Raw genomic sequence first — 7,374 nt, 5'->3', positions numbered from 1 at the left:
TCCAACTTAGGAACAAAAGTATCTTTTCAAAGCTTACCTTGTTTACTATCTAGACACTTAAATGCAGTCGTATTCGAATTTTTTAAATTCAGAGCATTGTTGCAAAATTATCTAAGGGCACTTATAAAACGAAAGAAACTTAAGTAGAACATAGCAACTCAAATGCTAAAGTAAAAATGAATAAATACTTATAATGATAAAACATTTTTGGTGATCATATGTTAGAAAACACATCTTAAAAACTGAATACTTCATCAAGGCTAACATTTCTTAAATATTGGCTTTTTGGGGGGAGGGGAAACTTTGCAATAGAACGTGTATCCTGTTCATGTTTACCTATTTAATTTGCCAGAATTCGGTGTTACTTACGCAGTTATGCACCAAACAGCTTGCTCTGAATTCAACAGGGAATACAGGCCCTCGTTCTTCTCAGTCAGTGTTTGGGAAGGAGAGTGGCCCAGGTGTTGAAGGAGAAGGCAATTCTTTGAAGAGGAATTGTGAGTCAAGGAGTTCTTGCTGTTAGGTGAGGCCTGGATAAGCCTCACAGATGTCTTTTCTTCAGTATCTATAATATTCTTTTTAAAAGACATTTCCCCCTTTAACTTTTTCATGTATAGATATTCTAATTTACTAGGTACCAAATAATTATGTAAGAGATGGCAGTATTTTAAACTTTCAGTGAAATGCCACTCCTATCAATGAAGTTTTTAAATCACTTTTTACAAAATATAAATGTAATTTTATCTTAGCTCCTTTTCTTCTTATTTTGTGCAGTGTTTTAAATGATGCAAGATATGTCTTCTTATCCTTTGCTTGGTTAAACCACAAACTCCTGAATGGGAAATCTCTGATTATATGGGTGGTGGTGAAACATCGAACATACCACATTCTCTGGTATCCATTGAGTCTAATATAAGCTTAGAATCGTCTTTTTAAGAAAACTTTTGTTGTAGAACAACTACCTTTATAATTGTCTCTCAGATATTCCAGTAAATAAACTTTTTTTTAGTTGATTTTTTTTGAAATGGAGTTTCGCTCTTATCACCCAGGCTGGAGTGCAGTGGTGTGATCTCGGCTTACTGCAACCTCTGCCTCTCAGTTCAAACAATTCTCCTGCCTCAGCCTCCCGAGTAGCTGGGATTATAGGCATCCACCACCACGCCCAGCTAATTTTTTGTATTTTTAGTAGAGATGGGGTTTCACCATGTTGGCCAGACTGGTCTCGAACTGCTGACCTCGTGATCCGCCCGCCTCAGCCTCCCAAAGTGCAGGGATTAGAGGCGTGAGCCACCTGCGCCCGACCATTTTAGTTGCATTTAATATGGTCTTCCATTCATTTCACTTTATTGGAAAGCTTTAGTATTTATTTGAAATAGGAATTTGAAATTGTTCTTGTGTGATTTATTTTCAATTTAAACATGGTAACAGTTCATGGTAAATAATTAATATATAAAATTCAAATATACAGAACTGTAAATAAAAATGTAAAAGACTCCAAAAGAATTCCCCAGGGGATAACTACTGTTAGTATTTTTGGTAGGCTTCTAAAATTTTTCTCAAATAGGATATTTAGCAAGATTAAATTTGGTAACATTAGCAAGACTTGTGAACTGTAACACTTACAGAACTAGTGTTCTGTAAGAAATTATTCTATTTTTCCATAACCTAATTATTACCTGTAATGAGAAAGTCTTGGTATGTCATTAGCTTTGCTAGCAAACTTTGCCCTGCAAACGGTAGAAAAACAGAAATTCTATACCTGTTCTCTTTCAAATACTTCTATAGTTAAAGACGGAAATGAAATTTCTGATTAAAATGGGGGTGGTCATCCCTCTTAGAAGGACCTCTAAAATTATATGCTTTTCACACCTATTGTACTCATAGGTTCTGAGAGTATCTGTGTTACTAAATTCAAATGGGGCATTGATCAGGTACTGAGAGACCCTCAATGTGTTTGTTAGACATCAATAGATACCCTTCATTTTCTCTTGTGTTTTTTTTTCTCTTGGAAAATGGGGGTTTGAAGACTTATTCATTTAAGAGATAGATACATAGACCTTATATTTAGATGCTCTGTATATCAACATAATCTCATTTCTAGGTCTATAATACTATAGTTTTGAATATTAAATAACACTATGCCATTAGTAAGACTTAAAAAAAGAGGGCCGGGCACGGTGGCTCACGCCTGTAATCCCAGCACTTTGGGAGGCCGAGGCGGGCAGATCACGAGGCCAGGAGATCAAGACCATCCTGGCTAACACGGTGAAACCCCATCTCTACTAAAAATACAAACAATTAGCCGGGCGTGGTGGCGGGCGCCTGTAGTCCCAGCTACTTGGGAGGCTGAGGCAGGAGAATGGCGTGAACCCGGGGGGCGAAGCTTTCAGTGAGCCGAGATCGCGCCACTGCACTCCCACCTGGGTGACACAGCAAGACTCCGTCTCAAAGAAAAAAAAAAAAAAAAAAAGGAACAGGGGGCTGGGGGAGGGGAGGGTGGCGGTGGCTGGGCGCGGTGGCTCACGCCTGTAATCCCAGCACTTTGGGAGGCCGAGGTGGGCGGATCATTTGAGGTCAGGAGTTCGACCAGCCTAACCAGCATGATGAAACCCCCTCTATACTAAAAATACAAAAAAATTAGCCAGGCGTGGTGGCGGGCCCCTGTAGTCCCAGCTACTCGGAGGCTGAGGCAGGAGAATCGCTTGAACCCGGGAGGCGGAGCTTGCAGTGAGCTGAGATCGCACCACTGCACTCCAACCTGGGCAATAGAGTGAGAATCAGTCTCAAAAAAAAAAAAAAAAAAAAAAAAAAAAAAAAAAGGGAAGCAGCAGCTCTGGATAATTTCTTCAGTCAAAACATCAGGTATCCTCTCAAAATGTTTATTAATTATAAAAGATGAAACAATAAATTACAGTGAAAAAACTTGGCAGAAATCACCTTAATGCAATGACCAAGGTTGACATCACTAGTCATTAAGTACCCCCTGACATGGGTCTTCTTCCCCCAAATCCTATACCTCAGTATGCTCATGGGAAAATATGGGTCACACCCAAACTGAAGATTTTCTAGAAAGTACCTGACCAGATACCAGATATGGTCAGAAGTGTCAAGGTCCCGAAAGGCAAAAAAGACTAAGGAACTGTCACAGATTGAAGACAATGGAGCTACAACAACTGCAATGTAGTACCAATGTTATTTTCTTAGTTTTGACATTAACATTAGGAAAGCTGGGTAAAGGGTATACAGGAAAAAAGCATTAAAATACAAACACACACCAGAGAGATTTTGGGTTTAAGCAGGGAGCAAATGTTCCTTTGGAAATCAGTCCAGAAGAAAGACAAATGATGCCTTTCCAGGACTCATCCCTCCCACAGCTAGAGACTCATACCTCCGTTATGGTGCTAGTTTCCTTGTATTCTAATTAGTACATATATCTTCCCATTAGACAGTGAAATCCTGCAGGGAAAGAATATTCTTATTCATCTTTGTATTTCCAGCACTTTGCCTAATCCTTAACAAGTAACAGGGTTCAGTGGGCAATTAATCCTTTTTAAAAATCCCATTCAGAGAAGAAAGACTATTCTGTTTGAATCACCAAATCTGTTGTTTTTATTCCGTTTTCTTTAAGATCTTTCTCACTTAATCCCTTAAAATCTGTGTTGTCTATACACAGAACTTTCTTTTCTTTTTTTTTTTTTTTTTTTTTTTTTGAGATGGAGTCTCGCTCTGTCACCCAGGCTAGAGTGCAGTGGCGCAATCTCGGCTCACTGCAAGCTCCACCTCCCGGGTTCACGCCTTTCTCCTGCCTCAGCCTCCGGAGTAGCTGGGACTACAGGTGCCCGCCACCACGCCCGGCTAATTGTTTGTATTTTTAGTAGAGATGGGGTTTCACTGTGTTAGCCAGGATGGTCTCGATCTCCTGACCTCGTGATCCACCCGCCTCGGCCTCCCAAAGTGCTGGGATTACAGGTATGAGTCACCGCGCCCGGCCAACTTTCTTAACCTATGGTATCTGATAAGGCTTAGCTAACTTCAGTCAATATCCATATTGGTAATAATGTGGATACCAAGTCATGTGGGTCTTTCCTTCACACAAAACTGATAGCCTGATATATATATATCATAACCAGGATATGAAGTTACAACAGTTAACACTAACTTGTTTTGCTTCAGAGATAGTTTGGATTCCAGTTTTGTATGCAGGAATGTACTGATTGGAAACACCTGATTTATTGGGGGTCGGGGGATACATGTATTTCTCTTCAGTAAACAAAACCATTTACTTGTAAGTGACAGTTTCTTATGAACCAAGAAATTTATACCAAATTCTTGAGCACAGAGTTATAGAGTATTCACAGATTTTATATCCATGAAATGCAGTCATTCCCTAGATTATAAACACCTAATTTAGAAACATTTGGAAATGTCCTACGCTGTCCACATTGTCCTATACTGAAACTACTGTTTTGTAACTGATGTGCGAATTTTAGAAAAAAAATAGTTATCCTTATCTCACAGAATAGCTGCAAGGTTCAGTGAGATAATAGTTGTAAATATGTTATAACTAATGTTGGGCTGGTATTATCACTCTTCTCTAGTTAAATCTGTTTTTCCTTAGAGATCAATTTTTAATATCTAAATTTTAAGCCATTTCTTTTCTCTGCTCTTTGCTTATAACAACCAGGATAACAATCCCTACCTCACTGGATTATCTTGATAATTAATGGAATAACATGTATATTCTTAATATTCTTCTTGGTACAGAATAGATGATCAATAAACAGGTAATAAGCACAATGACAGCACTCTGCACTGTGGGTGATGAGTGAATTTACATACATTGTTTCCAATGCTCTATCAACACCAAGGTAAACATTGTTTTTATTGCTCTTAACACTACCACTTTACTATTGAAGACAGCTGGGAGGTTTATAAATGACTTGCCCAAGACAACACAGCAGTAACAAAGCAATGCAGTCCCATTAGGTACTTTCTTTAACATTACAACATATAGAAAGTTTACATCACAAAATATTTTTTCCCTACCTTTTTCAAGCAAAGATCTGGTAACCTCAGTTATGGTTGTTTTTAAAGGCCTCTGTGATTCTGAAATTAAAACAATCCCTTGGCAACCTTAGATGGATTGTTTTAAGTATAATCCTGTCATTTGGAAATTGTTCCAAATTCTAAAGCAATTACTTTTCAGTGAGGTTTTTAGCTACAACTTGTTTCTGAGTTGGGAGCTGTCTGGGTCATGCTAAAGTTGCACAGAAATTCTAAATTCTGTTCAACTGGAAAGTATCTTTTAAAAAAAGATTATAATATTACTAACCTGTTCCCAAGCCTTGTCATATTAACTTCTCTTTTAATATGATTTGTTCCCCTGATCTTCTGCCATGATAAATCCCTACTATCATGATTTTTTTTTCCAGATAATAGTGGCTTTAGTAAAATATCCAATGAAATTGTTTACTGAATAGAAAAATCATCATTTGCTTAGAGTAGTGCATGTGGTTTGAACAAGTTCAGAAATCAAGTAACTGAAGACAGCTTCTTAGCTAAGAACTATAAACTCAAATTGCTTTTTATTCTCTCAAAGGATCAGTGTTGCTCTATGCCAGTAGATATGGCAGCTGTCTAGAATATGTTGAAATGCAGAATTAGTTGCTTTGTCCTTTTTGTCATCAACTGTATTTTGAATCAAATTAGAGAGGCTTTTTATGCTTGCCTGTAAATATTTTTAGGTTTATCTTTCCAAAACCAAAACACAGTGGAGTGTCATGGCAAATAACCTCATATTTTATTCAAAAACAATACCCCCTCCCCAGTCATGCATTTATAATTAAAATATCCTATTTTAATACATTCTCCTTATCTCTACTTTAGTGAATTTAAAAAAAAAATCTCTTGACATAACTGGGTAATCGTAACAATTCTCTTGTAATTGCTTTGACTGTGGAAAATAGGCATATCAGATTGCAGTCCCTCACATGACAGCCACCAGCAAGATAACAAAAGACAGACTGACAAGAGAACAGCATAAAATTTCATTTAATATAACTTTTATCATATTAAATAATATATTATTTATTTATTAAAACTTTTTATATAATATATATTAAAACTTATCTTTATATACTAAAATTTATTACATACAAATAAAACATTATATAAAAATTTGTTTTAAATGATTGGACAAAAAGGTATGGTCTAATGGTAATAAACTGGGGGAACTTTGCAAACTTGTTAGTTAACTTGTTGGAAAAGTAAACTATCTGGCCCCATCGCAAACCTGTTGATTCAGAATCCCTGGGACCCAACAATCTAGCTTAAAAGTCCTCCAGGTGATTCTGATGTAAACCATTTGAGAAATACTGGCACATGGGAAACTTGTACTGTTTATCTAAAGGACAGGCAGACATGCAAATGCAGGGAATATGTCAAGTAAGAAAAATAAGCAGTGACGCATGTGCTCTGACTTTAAATGTATGTAGAACAACAACAGTTGTTGTTCAACAGTCCCAAATTGAATGAGACTATTCAACTGGATCTATTCAGAAACATATGAACTGCCCCTTTCTGTTTCATTTCCGTGGGCTTATGTTAGTGTAGAAGCCTGAGTACATTTGCTGTGGGCAGATATGTAAATTCTTTAGCATATGGGAAGCTGTAGAGAAGAAAGTAGGATTGAGTACTGCCTCCTGATCATCTCCCAGGACTGGATTACCAATAGCCAGTCTATGCCCATGTTCTGTCACGTGCCAAGCAGGGGCAGAAAAAAAATAAATATAAATATATATTTCTATCAATTCACATTATAGTATAAATATGTATGTAAACTTTATACATATATTTTAAACTACATGTTTGGTAATGTATTTTAAAAGTAACAAAGTGGTCACTATTAGGAAAACCAAAATGTTCTTGGCATTTGTAGGGGAGAAAAAACTTTTTCCTCTACCAACTTCTGTTATTTCAATGGGAGCCTGCAAATTAAACTGAAAAAAGACATTAGTAAGAGAAAAGAGCTTATTTATGCGGGCAATGTTCGCACATGTGGGAGTGTTCCGTGATGAGTAACTGAAAAGTGTGGTTAGAATTTGGGGCTTATATACCTAACTTAGTAGGGAAAAGGAATGGGGGAGAAAGACATCTATGGGAAGGACAAATTGGTTTGTTTAGGAAAGACAAATGGGTTTTCAGGAGAACAAACAGAAGATAAGAAAGTTTGTGATAATACTTATGCAGGTATGAGTGGTCTTTCTGTCTTCTTCATGGCGATGAAACTGCACCTGAGACGGGTGATGAGGTTTAAGACATGCTACTCCAAAATATGGCATCTTGATGTTTGAGAAAACAGCAGAAGCAGAAAAG

The sequence above is a fragment of the Pan paniscus genome, chromosome 10 (genome assembly GCF_029289425.2).
Source record: "Pan paniscus chromosome 10, NHGRI_mPanPan1-v2.0_pri, whole genome shotgun sequence".
NCBI lineage: Eukaryota > Metazoa > Chordata > Mammalia > Primates > Hominidae > Pan > Pan paniscus.
The sequence above is the reverse complement of the archived record's forward strand: the minus strand, read 5'-3'. Positions refer to the sequence as shown.